The sequence below is a fragment of the Uloborus diversus genome, chromosome 8 (genome assembly GCF_026930045.1).
Source record: "Uloborus diversus isolate 005 chromosome 8, Udiv.v.3.1, whole genome shotgun sequence".
Taxonomy (NCBI): domain Eukaryota; kingdom Metazoa; phylum Arthropoda; class Arachnida; order Araneae; family Uloboridae; genus Uloborus; species Uloborus diversus.
The window spans coordinates 141,031,181-141,050,368 of NC_072738.1; the positions used below are offsets into that span (position 1 = coordinate 141,031,181).

At 34.2% G+C, this 19,188-nt stretch overlaps 1 long non-coding RNA gene across 1 annotated transcript in view; it reads left to right on the forward strand.

Annotated features, from left to right (window-relative positions):
• The window catches only part of LOC129228117 (uncharacterized), a 106,424-nt gene extending 87,937 nt beyond the window's left edge, over positions 1 to 18,487 (forward strand). The window contains exons 2-3 of the long non-coding RNA XR_008580888.1: positions 3,878 to 4,059; positions 18,282 to 18,487. This is a non-coding gene — a long non-coding RNA (uncharacterized LOC129228117). The remainder of the gene's footprint in view (positions 1 to 3,877; positions 4,060 to 18,281) is intronic.
• The last annotated feature ends 701 nt before the right edge of the window (positions 18,488 to 19,188 follow it).

Below are 19,188 nucleotides of genomic sequence, written 5' to 3' on the forward strand. Positions count from 1 at the left end.
CCTTCTTGTGGAAAACGGATAATAGTTTGTTAGAACAGGCAGAAGTATATCAACCGTTATTACAAAAGAGTTTTGTCAAAAAATTGCCTGATCTCATTTTACAGTAAATTTCTTTTTTTTCCCTTTCTTTTTTTTCTTTTTCTTTCTTTTTTTTTACGGTTCACTGTAGTTTACAAGTGTAAAAAAAGTTGTTTTAGTTCTAGAAAGTCTAGTTTATGTAGTTGACGAATGCAAAAGAAAAATGTGGCTGTGTACCGTCAATTACTCCTGTGACTTGATAACCCTGGAAAAAAAGAATTTTGCCCAGTAAATGCCATGCTTGCCATTATTGGGGCTCCGTGTCTTTTTTTAAGACAAATAAGTATTGGGTGGAGATATGATCCTGTGCTGCATATGCTGAACTATGCGCAAGTGTCGCCAAAAAACAGAAAATAACTACTTAGTGTCCCGACTGAATGTGACGATTTATCTTTTTCTTTTCTATTAAAGTACTTATACATAGAATTTTTGATAATGTTTAAAAAATATATATCGATTGTGGTTTATTATATTTTTATATTCCCAGTAGAGAATTTTCAGTTTTTTAAAAAGTTTGATAATACTTTTTGACGTTTTTGCAAAGTTGTTCCTTTTGAGGACCCATGTTCGTGATAAGGTCAAATCACCTCCCTTTGTTAAAACTGTTCACAGACATAATTAAAACTAATATTTTTACATGGGCTCAAGGCCGTATCCAGAAATTTTTTTCGGGAGGGACCCGGATTAGCACATTGCCCTCCCCTAACACACACACACACATATATTATATATAGACACACCAAACGCATAAAAATGTTAACATAGAAGACTTTTTGTCTCGATTTTTAATGATTCCACTGTTTGAACTGTTGTTATTTTAATTTCTTATTATTTTTCTTATTCACCTTGTAGTGGTAAGGATAACAGGAGAGTGTCCCTTTAAGTCGAATGTAGAACATCCATAATTTCAGGGGGTCGGGGGTTTTCCCCCCGAGAAATTTTCGGAAAAAAAAGCTGTATTTTGAGGCCTTATATTAGGTAATTGTGACTACAAAAATATGAAAAAAAAATAGGCAAACAAAGTTTTTTAAAGGTTATACATTCTTTTGCAAATCAAAATCGAACAAAATAAAAACTGCTTGCTCGACAAATCATGGAACTTAATGGACAGAGGGGAAAAACGAGAAAGGAGAAAAGAGAAGCACTTCGTCATCTGCTCATATCGGCTTTTAGTGAAGTTTGTTTTTGATCACTCCCCCTACCCCCCCCCCCTTTTTTTTCATTAAATGCCCTACAGTATGAAAATTGTACAAAATAATTTAAAAGAAATGGTGTAGACATTCAGAAAATAAGAACGGAAGAGTAATATTCCGGCCATTTAGACAATTCATACTTTATTTTCTTGATAAGATACAAAATTGAAGAACTTTTCAAGGAAATTCAAAAACTTAAATAATTTTCAGACTCTCGAACAGTTGAAATTATTTGAAGCTCTTTATTTACACTTTTCAGAAGTTGATTGCAGTCTTGCAAAATGATTATAACTTTGTAAGACACACCCGTTTTAATTTAAAAATAAGTGCAACGAAATATTCCTCGAAACAAACTTTTTTTTTCCAATCACAAGTAGTGCAGAAAAAGAAAGAGAGTAGAGTAAGTGTTATTTTTTTTTCATACTAAAGATATTAACAGTATGCAGTAGAAGTAAGAAAAAAAAAACAAGCAATAACAGAAGAACTTCCATGATACTGAATTCGACATTAAATAAATGCAAGACAAGAAACATATCAGTCACAAAAATGATCTTGAAAGTTTTGCTACAAAAACGCGAGAATCGTGATTTTTGCATTTTTTACTCAGGATGTATCAAGGAGCTGAATTTGGCACATCTTGGTAACAAGATACTCGCCTAATCGGAAACTAGGGGCCCAGCCTTTGGGGAGTCCCCGGCTCGAAATCAGTACAGTGTAAGTTTTATAAGAGTTTTAGGGAGCGGAGGGCAGGGTCGTGCACAGAGGGGAGAAGAAACACCTGTTGGCCCGGGCTCGAGCTTAAATGGGGCCCAATATTTTTAAACCTAGGGTTGAAAATATAGGTAAGCAATATGGAGGGGGCCCAAAAGAAGCATTTGTGACAGCCCCAAAATTTCTGTGCATGCCCCTGGAGGAGGAAGTCATAGAAGTCAGTTTGATAGACTTGAAAAATCTACCGAACTGACAAAGGGCCTACCTTAACCCTGGACTGCCCTGAATTGAATTATGAAAGAGAGCAGGAAGTCCTAATTAAAGGTCTAAATTTCAAGTGTGCTTTGCAGCTAATGAGAACTAGAACTGATTTTTCTGTATTTCTTCAAAATATTATAAATTTTGAATAGTAGCAAAATTAAGAATTAAAAAAAAACATTGTTACTTTCCTTTTCTGACATTAGGAATTTAAAAAAAAAAAAAAAAACCTGTTTTACGGTGCAAAACATTTCGGGTTTCGGGGGGGGGGGGCCGGGCCCGTCAGGTCCCCCCTCTGGATACGGCCCTGCATGGGCTGATTTGTCCTTTTTTGAGCAATCACATTGCTTATTGTTCTCACTTGACGGTTTTTATGTTCTTATGATTTTATTTTCCCCCCGCCTCCCTCTGCAGCAGCACCGTCGACCGGCCCCTCACAATGCTGCTCCTCCAGAGAAAACAGTCTCCAGGTTGCGTCCATATCCTACACACACACGCATACATACACACACATACCCACAATCATGCCTGCACACATACACACACATACACACACATGCCCACACATTCATGCCTGCACACAAACACAAACAGTCTACATACACACACTTGTCATTGCGAAAAACATAATTTGAATTCCAAATGTCAAAATTCAAATTAATTTTATCTTTTTTTTTTTGTTATGAACCAACTGATGAATGTGCAAAATTTGGGGACAGTTGAACCGTAAATGAAATAGTGTTCCGTTTTAACCTGCAATGCCTCTATTTTCGCAACCGTTAGTCCTAAATGCATACTTCCAATTGTAAAAACGTTCAAAATCAGATGCATAGTTGAGATATTGAAAACTTGAAGCAAAAATAAAAATGAATCGAAAAAGATAAAATTTAACTTTTAATACTGGCTCTAGATCCGCTAACTTATCTTTGGAGAATAATCTCCACTGAAAACTATTAGTGACACAAAAAACTTGACATTTGTGTGACCAAAACTCAAGGAGATATTCCAGTTCAAAATTTTAAGGGTCCATACAGAAGATGAAATTAGAACTTATTGCCCTTCCAGAAGAATGACAGGTTGTTTAAGTAAACAAAACAAGGAATTTATATTTTTCATTGCTATTCAAAAATGCATGTAAATGTTATGCCGTGATGCGTAAAAACACACTGCAAAACCTCGAGCAATTTGAAAAACCACACTCTAAGCACACATACAATTTCAAACACTTGTTAACTGTTATATTTCCCCCCAAAAAATGTTATTTACGGCGAGTGTAAAATGGAGTAAGGCACAAATGCTGCGTTTCATATCTCGGTGAATATTGGTCGCACATATGTCAAGGTTTTTGTGTCAGCAAAAGTTTTCAAAGGAGATTATTTCTCTAAATATGTTAGGGGACCAAGGGCCCGTATAGAAAGTTAAATTTTGTATTTTTGACTCACTTTTATTTTTGTTTCAAACTTGCAATATATGAACTCCACATCTGATTTTGAACATTTCTGCTGTTGGAAGCATGCATCTAGGGCTAACGATTGCGAACGTAGATGTCTTGCAGGTTAAAACGGAACACCCTCTATAAAAAGTTAAATGGCATTTGCCAATGTATTCAATGACAATTCTGTCTTTTTTAATTTCAGAATCATGAAGTATTGTGTTCTATCTAAAGACAATTCAAAGAAATGGGCCCTGTTCGTCCTGCTCCTCTTTCTCCTGCAACTTCCAGACTGCACTGCTCCCGCCTGCGCATCTTGCCGCGTAGCGTTCCTCAACAGAATGTGCTGCGCCATTTTTCAGATGTGTTGCGATGCATCTAACAATGGTAAATACATTCTTTTTGTTAAAGACTATCTTTTACGTTACTTTCTCTGTCATAATCTAGTCGATTCTGCTTTTTAATTACTGCTGTAATGTTTTCATCTCTCGCGTAAAGACAACAAGAGAATGCATAGAATCTAAGAGACGTTTAATACATTTAATATTTATAGCTACACTGTAAAAACGATTCAGAAACGTTCCTGAAAAATAATAGGCAGTTGATGTTCCCAATTTCAACCAATAACATATCTAACAAAAACCTAGTTCGAGTAGATTAGAATACTATTTTGCGACATTTCTACATCACAACCGATCACGTGAGCGAAAATCTCGATCTCGCAAGCTGACGAGCTTGGAATGACCGCCCAGGAACGTTTTCCGATAAAAGACAGTAACCTTTCTGAAATATTGGGAAATCTCCTCTGTTAAGGCCAGTCGAGAACCTTCTTCAAAAATTGAATAGGTTTAATGTATTTGATTAGAACCCTACTGGTTTACCAAGAAAGCTCCAGAAGTATTAGCGCAACCCTGGCCAAAGCTACGCGAATAATTGCAAGCAAGAACCACACCTATTCCTTGCCTGCAATTCCTGCCTCGCAAATCTGCAGCTATCCAGTGACTTATTTGCTCCCACTGGGAGCTTAGTCAATCCAGACGGGAAGTAATTAAACTAAAGCCGATACACTTAATAAATACGCTCAGTCAACCTTTAAGTTGGTAGAAAAAAACATGTTTCACACAAGTGAAAAGTCTGCATTCGTGCATGGTTTTGCAAATTCAGGAAACTTTTTTGCGAAAATACTTGATTTTGAGGGGAAATAGGTGAAAACCTCTGAAATCCCGAAACGTTCCACGGAAATAACCAATAACGTTTCGGTTTTTCTTACAGTGTATTTTGCATTTATTTTCAGTTACAAGATATTTGTGAACTTCGAGAACCCATCGTCTGTGGCTCTCCAGCTCTTTGCTCAGTAATGTCTCTCCTCTTTGACCTACTAAATTTTTCATATATTCGGGATGCGTTCGGTGGGGGAGCCTGCTACTGTTTACGCCAGACTCGCGGTGGGATTTTCCCTGCTATCTGCGATTTAGAATGATGACAGTGACATGAAGAATGTTCGCTATAGTGTCACAGGCATCATCTCACACCAAACGGAGAAAGTTTATGTGCACAACAAATGTCCAGCTCCGGGTATATTTCAGCTATTCCGAAAACAACATTTGCGGGCTTTTTCGCAGAAAAGGGATGTCTATGGCACGTATTCATGCAACTTTAGACTTATAAAGCTTCCATTCGTCTGTATAAAACTTCCATTCTGATGATAGATATAAAACACAAGCGTAACGTGCTTTTCTCACGATGAGTGTGGTCTGGGGAAGAATTTCTAGATCGAACCCACACATTGAATCGAAACAGCAAACAACTGGAGGAATTACATCGGTATACTGCCAAACAGAATGACAAATGATGTTAGTACAGTACATTCTCGATATTTCGAAAATCTTGATATGACGAAAAAAAATTTCCCCTTCATTTTGCGTACTTATTTAATGTTTTTTTTTTTTTTTTTCATTCTTATGTTGGAAGAGTTTTTAACCAATACCTTGTTGTGTCGAATATTTTTCGAAGTCAAATATATTTTTGCGGAAAAACCGCAATTTATTGTCTCGAAGCAACTTGAGGAATGTTTCCAAAAATATCTCACACCCTTCATTGTTGCTCTCAGGGGTTAAGAATGGTAATCCAAATCTTTGTTAAGTTTAATCGTGGTAAATCACTACATTTTGCTACTTCACTGTGTTCTTTTTTCTCTATTTTTTATTGCTCATTTTAAAAATTAAAATTTTTGTTATTGTGTTAAGACTTTTTTTCAACTTTCATCGAATGCTTCCCCTTATTTTTAACTATCGTGACTAATTTTTAGAATGTTACTTTATTGTAATATTTCGATATATCGATTTTTTACCATCCCTTCGACTTTGTGATATTGAAAGTATAGTGTAATTACAAACTTTATCTTTACTAATAATAAAGTTGAAAGTCTCTGTCTGGATCTCTGTGACGCACAAAGCGCCTAGACTGTACGATCGATTTTCAAAAAATTTGGCACAAAATTAGTTCGTAGCATGGGGGTGTGCACCTCGAATCGATTTTTTGAAAATTTGAGTTTGTTCTTTTTCTATTCTAATTTTGAGAACATTTTACCGAGCAAATTATCACAACGTGGAAGATTAAACTGCGAAATTATCATAACGTGGAACCGTAAAACGGGCGAGCAAATTAACATAGCCAATTGGCGAGAAATTCAACATCCATTATTTGTAAATATACAGCCGAGTAGAATGACCTTTTAATTTTCTACTACGGGCAAATCCGTGCGGGTACCACTAGCTTTGTTAATAAAGTAAACAAGCTAATATCAGGGTTGAACTTAAGAGCAAGCACAGATTTAAAATTCTTCGTAATTTTTTCAAATATTACAGGTTTTTGAAACTTCTTTGATCTTTCTAAATCAACTCATCAGTTTAATATTGTTCTTAAGAGATCTTTTCTTTTTCACTTATGCTTGTTCAACATTGTTTTTTAATTCGAGGATACAAACTTGCAATATTTAGAGCAGATTAGTGATTAATGTAAGCTATGTTTTGCACTTTTTTGCATAATCTCTTTTTTGCACTCCGTAAAAAAATCTGAAAAGTTCCTGGAAAATAATGGACAGCTAATGTGTCTAATTTTTGCCAGTAACATATCTGGCAAAAAAAAGGGACAAAGTTTAATATTAAAATTAATTAATTTGAATTTTGACACCTTGAATTCAAATTATGTTTTTCGCAATCGCATGTGCGTGTGTATGTAAGCGTTTGTGTTTGTGTGCAGGCATGAGTGTGTGGGTATGTGTGTGTGTAGGTGTGTGTATGTGTGCAGATGTGTGTGTGTATATGTGTGTGTGTGTATATGTGTGTAGGTGTGTGTGTGTAGGATATGGACGCAACCTGGAGACGGCTTTCGCTATAGGAGCAGCGTCGTGAGGCCGGTCGACGGTGGTGCTGCAGAGGGAGGCGCGGGGAAAATAAAATCAAAGGACGCCAAAACAGTCAAATGAGAACAATAAGCAATGTGATTTCTCAAAAAAAAAAAGTAATTTAACGAAAATATTTTTGATTCGTTCTTATTCTATTTATTTACTTTTTTAAAATTCTTTCATTGCAATACGTTAAATGCATCAATATTTATCTGCATTTCAAAATATCACCGTGGGTATATCTTAATATATAAAAATCTTCTGTGTGGACGTTTGTCACCATAACGCTTTTAAACGGCTGGACCGATTTTGATCAAATTTTTTGTGTGTAATTAAGTTGTGGCAAGCATGGTTTTGAAGCGCGATGGATCGAATCGGAAACGTTTTTGTTAATTAATTTAAACATTGGATGGTTATATCTCCCAAATGATTAATATTTATTTTAACCTATTGAGCGAGAATTGAAATAAATATTTAACCCGTTGCCAAAGGACAGTAAGAAAGTCAGCTCTGCTTTTTGTAATGAAATTTCCTACTGTGATATGTCATTTGAGAATAGATAAAACGTAGAGAGAGAGAGAGAGTGCAGCTTACATTTCTTAAAAGCAACGATTTTAGGTCCCGAGATATACACAGTCCAGTCACATTAATGTGACCACCACGTACTTTCCACGTCAGAGTTAAATAACCAATCACAGAAAGCAGGTGGCAGCACAGTGCAGTTGAGCGTATATAAAGGGTGTGTGAGGGCTTCGGAAAACATTTCAATTGTTGGCGTAATGCAGAAACGAAGCGATTTATCCGACGTCCAAAAGGGCATGATCATTGGCTTTCGGGCCAAGGGTGGGAGCATTTCCGAAACGGCTGAGTTTGTAAACTGTTCGCGTGCCGCCGTGGTAAAAGTGTACCGTGCAGGGCAAAATGGGACTGTCCAAAATCAGCGACGTGGCAAATGTGGTGCACCACGGGTCATAGGTGACAGAGGCGAACGACGGTTGCGGAGATGCGTTCAGGCAGATAGACGGGCTACCGTTGAGCAACTGACCACCAAAATGAACCAAGGGGCTACCAAATGTGTCTCTCAAACTACTATTCAGCGAACATTGCTGCGTCTGGGCCTCCGAAGCAGACGCCTGATTCGTGCACCTATGCTGACTGCTGTTCATCGACGACGAAGGCAAGAATTTGCACACCAGTACAGCAGCTGGACCTCCACTGAGTGGCGGCAGGTAGCGTTTTCAGATGAATCGCGTTTCATGCTCCATCGGACAGATGGACATTGACGTATAAGGCGTGAAACCTCTGAAAGGAACCACCCTGCAACCATTGCCGGAACGGTCCAAGCTGGAGGCGGGAGCATTATGGTCTGGGGAATGTTTTCCTGGCATTCTCTGGGTTCACTGATCATTGTGGAAGGCACGATGGATCAATACAAGTACGCATCTGTCCTTGCGGACCATGTCCACCCCTACATGCGCATTGTTTTTCCTCAGGATGATGGCATCTTCCAGCAGGACAATGCGAGGTGCCATAGAGCTGCCAGTGTACGTGCGTGGTTCGAAGAGCACCAGGATGAGTTTACCGTCCTCCCCTGGCCAGCAAACTCACCTGACTTAAACCCAATCGAGCATCTGTGGGGCCATCTCGATCGAGTTGTTCGCGCCATGGATCCTCAACCGCGTAATCTAGCGCAGCTGGCCACGGCATTAGAGTCGGCATGGCTCAAAATCCCAGAGAACACCTTCATGGACCTAAGTGACTCTCTTCCTGCACGTCTCGCAGCAGTCCGCTCTGCGAAAGGTAGTTATTCTGGCTTTTGACAGATAGTCACATTAATGTCACTGGACTGAGTATTTTAAAGTAAAGTACTGGGAGGTTCACGCAAAACGTGTGTTCTGTTGTCGTAGTTGAACCATGTGACCGGACCGGTGCTTCAGGTTTTCCTAACCAAATGATCAGAAAGTACCTTACCTAGCAACATTTGCTTCTCGGCTCAAATCCATCTGAGTTTTGACACCGATGTCAAGAATACTTTAAGGATTATCAAACTAATCAGTACATTATTAAAGGAAAAGTTGATGGAATTTAAAGACGAAAAAACGAAGCTGTTTAGCTTTGCAACGAAAAATACCTGTCTCGCAGGCGCTGGAGCCAAAAATTAACACCAATGAAAAAAGATCGCCAGATTCCCAGTTATCGAGATATCCCCGGAATATCTTTATCTTTGGTGGAAAGAACAAATTAGGCAATATATGAAATTTTAAAAGTTTTCGTTCAAAAGTTTGGACTGCTAATCGGTCGGAGTTGGCTTCACTCACTGATCGGCTGGATTACAGTAACGTGGTGGCTTGGCGACTTTGGCTATAAACAATAGAGTTGCATGATCATTTGTTTACATTTTAAACCTACTGTTCATGTAATTTATTGTATTTTTTGTTTATTTGGCGAAATATTTCAAATTGCAAAGAACTGCTTTTCATTTTTAAATTTTTTTTAGTCGTTTTAGTTGAAGAATGTGTTTATTTTACAAAGGGAAGGAGGGGGTTGAGGGATGGGTGATTTTCGCTTATTCAGAGAACTGTTTTTACCTTTATATTTTTTTTAAAAGATATCCTTTCGATTGTTTTATTCTTTTTCATATGGGGGATGTTGCAGCGGGATTTCCCGTTTGTTCTAGATGGGTAGTTAGTTTTTTACAATTAATATTTGAGGACGCTTTTTATCGTTTGAGTATGGCTGAAGGGACAAACCATCAAGTACGGGGGAAAAATAGTTAATAAAACAACTGCTCAGTGGGCATTAGATAAATCAAGTTGTAATAAATATACGCAATCTGACACCAAGCAACTTAAATCATTTTCTTTTCACTTATTTTTTTCAAAAAAAAAAAAAAAAAAAGGTTCAAAAACTTGATTATTGAAATGTTTTAACTTTTCAATTTACAAAGTTTGAACAGAACAACGTCTGTCGGGTCCTCTAGTATATATATATATATATATATATATATATATATATATATATATATATATATATATATATATATATATACATATATATATATATATATATATATATATATATACATATATATATATATATATATATATATATATATATATATATATATATATATATATATATATTTAAAAAAAGGACTTAATAGTTAAATAAGCTTATTTGGAGATTTTCTGAAACAGATATTAATGAAGCTGTAGTAATATACTTGGCTTAAACCTAACCTGACAGCGTCGTAGTGCTGTGATTAGAATCTATGTAGTGTTCAAAATGCTGTTAGGTTAAGTTTGATCCAATTATAGACAAAAATTACAATAATAATTTTGCATTCGCATCAAATGCTACACTATAATATGACAAAAGCTAACTTGCTAATCCTGTATCTTTTTATTATTGAGTCTCAGTTTCAAACACGCGATTCGAAAATTATTCAAGTTACGTATTAAATTAAAGTGCATGAAATTATCTATGAAAAAAGTTATTGAACAACTATGTAGCGCAAAAGTGCTCCCACATTATTATTTGTTGTAACTACTGGTACTTTCATGGTCCCACTATGAAACTTTTTGGAAGTACTCATTAAAATATGTTAAAAATAATATATTTCTTAAGAAATTTTTAAAGCACACAACCTAAGAAATGTTTGAATTTCTGAGTTTAAAAATTTTGTTAAAAATATACTTTCTAAAATTATTTAAATTATATATTCGAGTTAATCTGCATGTTATTGTCTTTAAAATGAGCCATTATGTAGCTTTTGTAAAACTTGAATCATAACGTTTTAAAGCACTGCTGGCAAATAAATGTTTTTGAAAATTAATTACCTATCATTTATGAATGATAGATTTTTTTAGCAATATGTTATATATATATATATATATATATATATATATATATATATATATATATATATATATATATATATATATATATATATATATATATATATATATATGTGTGTGTGTGTGTGTGTGTGTGTGTATGTATGTATGTATGTATACAGGGAGTTCCGTTTTAACCTGCAAGACCTTTATTTTCGCAACCGCTAGTCCTAGATCTATACTTCCAATTGCAAAAATGTTCAAAATCAGATGCTGGGTTAAGATATTGAAAGTTTAAAATAAAAACAACAATAAGTCAAAAAGTACAAAATTTAACTTTTTATACCGGCCCCAGGTCCCCTAAATTATATTTAGGGAAATAATCTCCATTGAAAATTAATTCCAACACAAAAAGTTTGAAATTAGTACGACCAATATTCACTGAGATATGAGACGCAGCGTTCTGTGATTTAGACCACTTTTCACTGCTCTCAATAACACCTTTTGGGGGAAAATATAGCAATAAACAAGAGTTTAAAATTATATGCGTGCATAGGGTGTGGTTTTGCAAATTGTTCGAGGTTTTGTTGTGTGTTTTTACGTATTACGGCATAACATTTGTATTTATTTTTTAATAGCAATGACAAATATAAATACCTTGTTTTTTTAGCCTACTTTCCCAGTAAAAGTCAGAAAAAGAAGAAAAAAGCAGGAAAGAAGGCTTAATGCATCTTAAAAATATCGTAAAAAACAAAAAAAAAAGTCAAAAATAAATAAAATAATTGAATAAATATCGAAAAATTAAAAATTGGAAAGTAAGGTATTGAGATGGGGAAAAATGTCTGTCGGTCTGTCTGTCTGTCGGTCTGTCTAATAACTTTTGAATGAATAGTCCGATTCGAACAAACTTTTTTTTGTTCGAAAGATCTCGGCGAGGACATGTCATTCCCATATTTCACTTTTTGATTTGAACTATTTTTTGTTCAATTTTGAACACTTCAAAAAAACTTAACATTAGCGCCTACGGGGAAATTCAATGCAATTCCGAACTGTGAGGCGAATTTGCTTCAAACAAACTTTGTAGGAAAAAGCGTTTGATGAAAAACTTGTATATATAATATCTTTTTGATTTGAACAGTTTTCCGTTCAATTTTGAACAGTTCAAATCCCTTAACATTAGCGCCTATGGGGAAACTGAAAGTCAATGTAGATTCCGTACTTGAAGGCGGATTTACTTCAAACAGATTTTGTTGGAAATAGCTCTTGACGCCAAACTCCAGACTTCGACTCCGAGAATTTAGGGGCACTTGACCCCGACTCCGACTCCTGTGCCCGACAATTGGACTCCGACTCCCCGACTTCGACTCTGACTTCGTAGCTTTGGCAAAAATTTATACACGGAGGACAAATGACAGACTCCGATTTTAAGATATTTAACTCCGACTCCTTTACCCCAAAATGAGATTGACTCCGACTCCGACTCCGCAGCTATGGTTTTGACTGTGAAATAATTATTGTTGATTTGACTTGTTTTTATTTTTACGCTATTTAATTTTGGTATTCAGTTTTCGGCGAATAAACTCGAAGTCATTTATGTTTTTACATAAAGATATGCGCAGACGATTTTTTTTTTTTGACAATGAAAATTATTTCTTTAAGTTGACATTTTATTGTTTTAATTTATTTTGGTAAGTGCATTAATTCAATTAAAAAATTGTTTTTGGCAACAGGGGAAAAAGAAACGTTTTTTTTTTTTTTTGATATGATGAATTTATTTTAATGAGCTTATTAATTTTAATTATTATTTTTTCATTTTGAAAGCTGTTGAAGATTTTTTTAATGGAAAAAAGTGTATAGCTGCTTTGTTTGTTTGTTTTTTTTTCTTTACGCATCTATTTTTTTTTTTTTTAGATGAGTGAGAAATATTTTATTCGTAGAAATCAGCTTAAAGTATTTAAAAAATATGTTTGAAAAAATTTGCGATTTTAGCTATTTTTGAGAATATTGATCAGGTACTAGAAAGTAGTATGGGTATACGGGAAAGTAGGCTCGTCTAGTTCTAGACAGAACTTCTTGTCTTACTTAGACGACCTGTCATTCTTCTGAAAGGGCGATAAGTTGCAAACTCATCTTTTGTATGGTCCCTTAAAACTTTGAAATGGAATATCTCCTTGAGTTTTGGTCGCAGAAATGTCAAGTTTTTTGTGTCAGTAATGGTTTTCAATGGAGAATATTTCTCGAAACATTAGTTAGGAGACCTGAGGCCCGTATCAAATGTTATTTTTTTTATTTTTTGACTTATTGTTATTTTCGCTTCAACCTTTAAATAAAATAACTCAGCATCTGATTTTGAACATTTGTGCAATTGGAAGTATACATCTAGAACTAACGGTTGTGAAAATAAGGTCTTGCAGGTTAAAACGGATTACCCTGTATATTTATATATACTGAGATTTTTTAAAGTGATGAATACATAATTTTACCAGACAAAAAGCATTTAAAAAAAAATTAATTTTGTCTGCTAATGTTTTTGCTTCAAAGCACTAACATACAAAATCTTAGCGAAAAATATACAATTAAAACAAAATAAAACTGGTTTTCCCTGTTTTTGATGCTCAACATCAAAACGAATTGTTTCTAAGCAGTTCAAAATCACTTACCATTTTATCTTATATGCTAATATGAATGCTCTTAAATTTTCAAAAAACATCCAAGTTTTAAACTGTACAGTTGTTATCTTTTTTTTAACACGCTTTTATTAGCTTCACCTGTATGTATGTATGTATCTTGTAACGGAATCTTGCAGCTCAAATTTCGCCCACTTCCTGCGATCGGATTCTTTTGAAATTTGGCACGCGACCTCAGACCCGATGACAATGCAATGTTCTATAATCAAATTAATTAATTAACGCTTTTAATTGTTAGTTTCCTCCAATTTTTATCAATATTTTGGCATAAATCCAACAATGTGAAAAAGGAAAAATTTAAAAAAATACATTAAAAAATGCTCGCAAAAATTATTTAAAAATATCTACAAAAACCTTTAATTTTTCTGCATCAGACAATATTTGTTCCAATGTTCCAAGGTAATTAGAACATGAAATATAATTGTTTTTAACTAATTTCATGCCAAAATTTAGGTGGGCCTTCAATTGGAAATTCATTGCTGATCAGACCATTGTTGAACAAAACTTTTATTCAAATGCATCTCAAATTTTCAAAGTAATATAAATATGATTTCCGCAAACATACATGGATGACTCACAGGCAGTAGCTTCCCATCGGAGTGCCCTTGTCTTAACTTTAAGATATTACCTCGCACTCGTTTTATAAATAATTTCGTCAATTCTGGATAAATATTTCAACTGTATGTGAATATATTTTGTTCGTCCGAAATGTTTTGCTCGTCCACATTGCCAGTCATATTCTGTATATAAAAATTTGTCAAACTTAATGAAAGTAAAAAATATTGCGGTACTAAGACTTTTACGAAGAGAAGTAATTGCAATTTTGCCTGATAATTCTCCAATGTAAGACTAAAAAACAGAAAAATAAAATAATAGTTTAAAAACTAAAAAAACACGCGTTTGTAGCAAAATGAACTAAAAAGTGAAAAATAATCTGTGGGATGATCGTAGTTGACCAATCACTTAATTTTAATGTAATACAAAAAAGCTTGGGGGGCTTCTTATCAGTTGTCTTGAATTTCTTGCATTTGTTGTCCAAGCAAAAATGTAAATAGACAGCACCCCACGCTTTTTTGTATTACATTAAAATTAAGTGATTGGTCAACTACGACCACCTACAGATTATTTTTCACTTTTTAGTTCATTTTGTTACGAAAGCGTGTTTTTTTAGTTTTTTAAACTATTATTTTATTTATCTGAACTTACATTTCTGTGCTTTTTTTTTTTCTCAGTTTCTATAATCTCCATTTTTCGGAAAGTTATCCTTGAAATTATTATTATTGTTTTGTTTCAGGAGGAGGGTACTGGCGGGATGCCCGGAGGAGGAGGAGGAGGAGGCATGGGGCTACCCTTGGGAGTAGGTATGCTACCAGGGCGATGATGTTCCCAATCAAAAGACAATTTTCATAATTATTTTTAAAAGAAATTATGGTCAATAATGTTGCGATATGGCGGTTATTTCTACAATGGCGGTTGTTTCTATTTTGCAATTATCATGGCGCACCTGTTTAAGTGAAATAAACAGTTTCAATAAGATATCCATGTATTAATAATAACAACAGTTCTTGATTTGTAATATTCTTTCATTTTTCCGTTTTCCCATGCTATCTATTAAAAAAGATTGCGATATAGTTTAATTTTATGTGTCGCTCATTTCGTTCAACAACATCATATCTCGAAAAAACGTGATTTTTCAGGAGAGTTATTTTAAAAGTTAAAATTAAGATCCTTATATATTATTTTTGTAGCCTGTTTTTTGTTCCTATGCGAGATCTTCCTCAATTCTAGGTCAATTTCTTTGATTTACCCCTCATTTTAAAGCTTATTGAGCAGGCTAATGACGAAAAATAGACCCACGGTCTAAAAATTGTTTTTTTTCTGTCAAAAAAAAACCTGTTTTTAAAAGCATTGCACTGAGTTTTTTCCATTAAATTTATAAGTACAACTTGCGCGATGAGCGACAGAGCTAATTAGCTCGATCGGTAGAGCGTTCGTCTGGTAACCAGATAAATGAGTGTTAGGGTCTGCCTTGGACGATCTGCTGAAATCTGAAAATTAGAACAATATCACGCATTACATGTACACCTACCATAAAATAGGTAACGTGCGTGAGGCAGTAAATTAAATGAACCGGGACAGCACCTTGATGCAACTTGTATAAAATTACAGAAAATCCGAGTTTTTTTTTTTTGTTTTTTTTGTTTTTGTCTTAAGAGCTTTGGCTCCGGACAGAAAACCAGAGAATAATGTAAGCAAAAATATAAGTATTAGGTTTTAGATTTAAGACTACAGGGTAATAATTCTTTGTTCAGAAAAAAAATTCATATAGCGGTAAAATGTAGATTCTTCTAATGACAGTTTTTGACCTTTTGTATAAATAAAAAAATTACTACACCAAATTGAAATTAGGCTTTTCATTAAGTTAACCTATGAAATATTATTAGAATAAGAAGTAAAACATTAAAACTACTAACAAATTAATGGGTAAGATATTTTTTTCTCTTCTCCTTTTGGCAAAAAACAAATAGCCAGTCACATTTTTACTACATTCGAAAAGCTACGCTTTAAAAGCGAACTTAGTTCAACTGATTTTGTATTTTAACCGTTTGGTTAAATTATGAACACGTGTTGCCATCTAAGCCGTAACGGTTCAAGCAGCCTGCGATAGCAAACTGTATAAATTTTCCAAAAAATAAAAACATTTCTCTTCAATATCTTATGTTATATATTATTTCTGTGGATTATTTTTCGGTCGGTTCACCTGATCTTTCTTATTTCTTGAGAAGATCCCCCCTCATTTTAATGCTTATCGGGCTGGCTAATGGCGAAAAATAGACCTACGATTTCAAAATCGATTTTTATCCGGCTCTTGCTGTTGCAAAACCTTGATGCAGCCTGTAGTTCTTATGCAGATTTTTTGTTTTTAAGCGAAATTCTAATCCAATTTTCCAATTTTTTCCGCCGCTTTCGGCAAAAAAAAAAAAAAAGCACACAAATCACGTCTGTTTTTTTCTCTTTTAATTTTTTATTTTGTTTTTTTTAAAGAAAAATAAAGCTTAAAAGCACTGGACTGAGTTGTTTGGTTAAATTGGATAAGTTTTTTTCGATAGAACATCCGGCTGAACTTCGGGCCCGACCGCGCTGTCTGCCATTATAGTTAATTTAGATTAATATTACGCATAACATACAGGGGCGTGCACAGGAGGGAGGGACACCTGTTGGCCCAGGACCGAGCCTGAAGGGTGCCCAATGTTTTTGAAACTGAGGGTGAAATATAGGGGAAAACAATATGGAGGGGGGCCCAGAAAAGTCATTTGCGATGACCCCCAAAATTTCTGTGAGGCAATAAAATAAATGCGACGGGAATGTTCCTTGGTTTTCGACTCCTTAATGGAGGCTATAGTTATTAGTCCGATAAGCTGACTATTAATCGAAAGGTGTTCTTTCTTTTTTCCTTTTTAAGGTTTGACTCTGTTCAGAAAACTAAGCATAATGTACACATAAAAAAGTGGTATTAGGTTTAAAAATTCAGACCTCAAGGGAATCTTTTTTTTTGTGCAGAATAACTTGATCTTTGTGTGCTGAAATGTAGATTTTTCGAATAGCAGTATTCGGCCTTTCGTATAAATAAAAAATACTACCTTAAATTGAGATTTACGCGTTTCATCCAATAAACCTTAAACAATTTTTTTCGAATACGAAGTGAAACATTAAAAATTTCTATCAACTTCATAAGAAATCATTTTCTCCTCTGCTTTTGACAAAAAAAAAGAAAAAGCATTTTGTCTATGTTCCAAAAATTGCACTTAAAAAACGGACTCAGTTCAACTGGTTTTGGTTTTGAATTTTAATTGTTCAATTAATAGAAAAACATGTGCCGGCGTCCAAACCGTAATGGTTATAGCAGCCTGCTATGGAAAATTGTATCAATTTTCAAAAAAAAAAAAAAAAACAACATTTCTTTTCAATCTTATTTATTATTTTTCTAGAATGTTTGTTTAAATCGCTAAGATATTCTTTATTCTCCACAAATTATCCCTTCCACAAATGTCAAGTTTTTTTTGTCAGTAATAGTTTTCAATGGAGAATATTTCTCGAAACATTAGTTAGGAGACCTGAGGCCCGTATCAAAAGTTATTTTTTTAATTTTTTGACTTATTGTTGTTTTTGCTTCCAACTTTCAACATCTTAACTCTGCATCTGATTTTGAACATTTTTGCAATTGGAAAGATACATCTAGGACTAACGGTTGCGAAAAAAACGGTCCACCCTGTATATCTATGTATACTGAGATTTTTTAAAGTGATGAAATTTTAACAGATAAAAAGCATTTTAAAAAATTTAATTTTGTCTGTTAATGATTTTACTTCAAAGCACTAACATACAAAATCTTAGCAAAAAAAAATATACAAGGAAAACAAAATAAACTTGTTTTCCCTGTTTTCGATGCTCAATATCAAAACGGATTGTTTCTGAGCAGTTCAAAAATCTGTTACCATTTTATCTTATATGCTAATATGAATACCCTTAAATTTTCAAAATACATCCAAGTTTTAAACTGTACAGTTGTTATCTTTTTTTATCTGAACTTACATTGCTGTGCTTTTTTTTTTCTCAGTTTCTATGATCTCTATTTTTCGCAAATTTATCATTGATATTATTATTATTGTTTTATTTCAGGGGGAGGTACTGGCGGGATGCCCGGAAGAGGAGGAGGCATGGGGCTACCCATGGGAGCAGGTATGCTTCCGGGGTGATGAGCTTCCTAATCAAACGACAATTTTCATAATCATTTAAAAAAAAATTATGCTGAATAATGCTGCGATATGGCGGTTATTTCTACAATGTACAAAAAAAACATCAAATAAAAATATAAGTTTTACTAATTTTTCTTCTTGACGTGTATTGATGTTTAAAACTGTTATAGCACATCTGCAGGGTTGCTATTTCGTCCACTTTTTTGCAAAAAGTCCGGGGCGCCGGAAGAAACTGGACAAAATGGACAAAACTAGACGAAATGGACAAAATGGACGAAATGAAAAACAAACTGATTATACATACATAAATTTATTGTTATGGTGTAATAATATTCGTATATTATTCTAATACATTTTCTATTATGAATTTATCTTTTAATTAAAAGAGAATCATTAGCTTTAGAATTTCATAAATCTAAAAAAGTTTTTAATTACACATTGGTGCAGCTAATTTTAGATCATAATTTACTTAAAAGTAATAAATTTAACAATGTGAATATGCTTTTGGGCATGATTAAAATATTATACACAATAGTAGAAAATAAACTCAGTGTGAAAGTCAAATGAAATGCTTGGAGACATACATACAAAACAAAGATTTATAGACTAAATATATTTTATAACTGTTATATTTTTCAAATTTTTATTGATGTCGCCCCATAGTAAAATATTTATGCACTCACATATTTTATGGATGTGTTAATGTCATACAAATAAGGAAGCATTACTACTTTAGTAGGTTTGTGGGTACTCAGAACAGTGTACCGGAAGAGGCTATAATAGGCAGAGCTTTGAAAGGGCCATTAATCTTCATTGGGGACTAATAAATT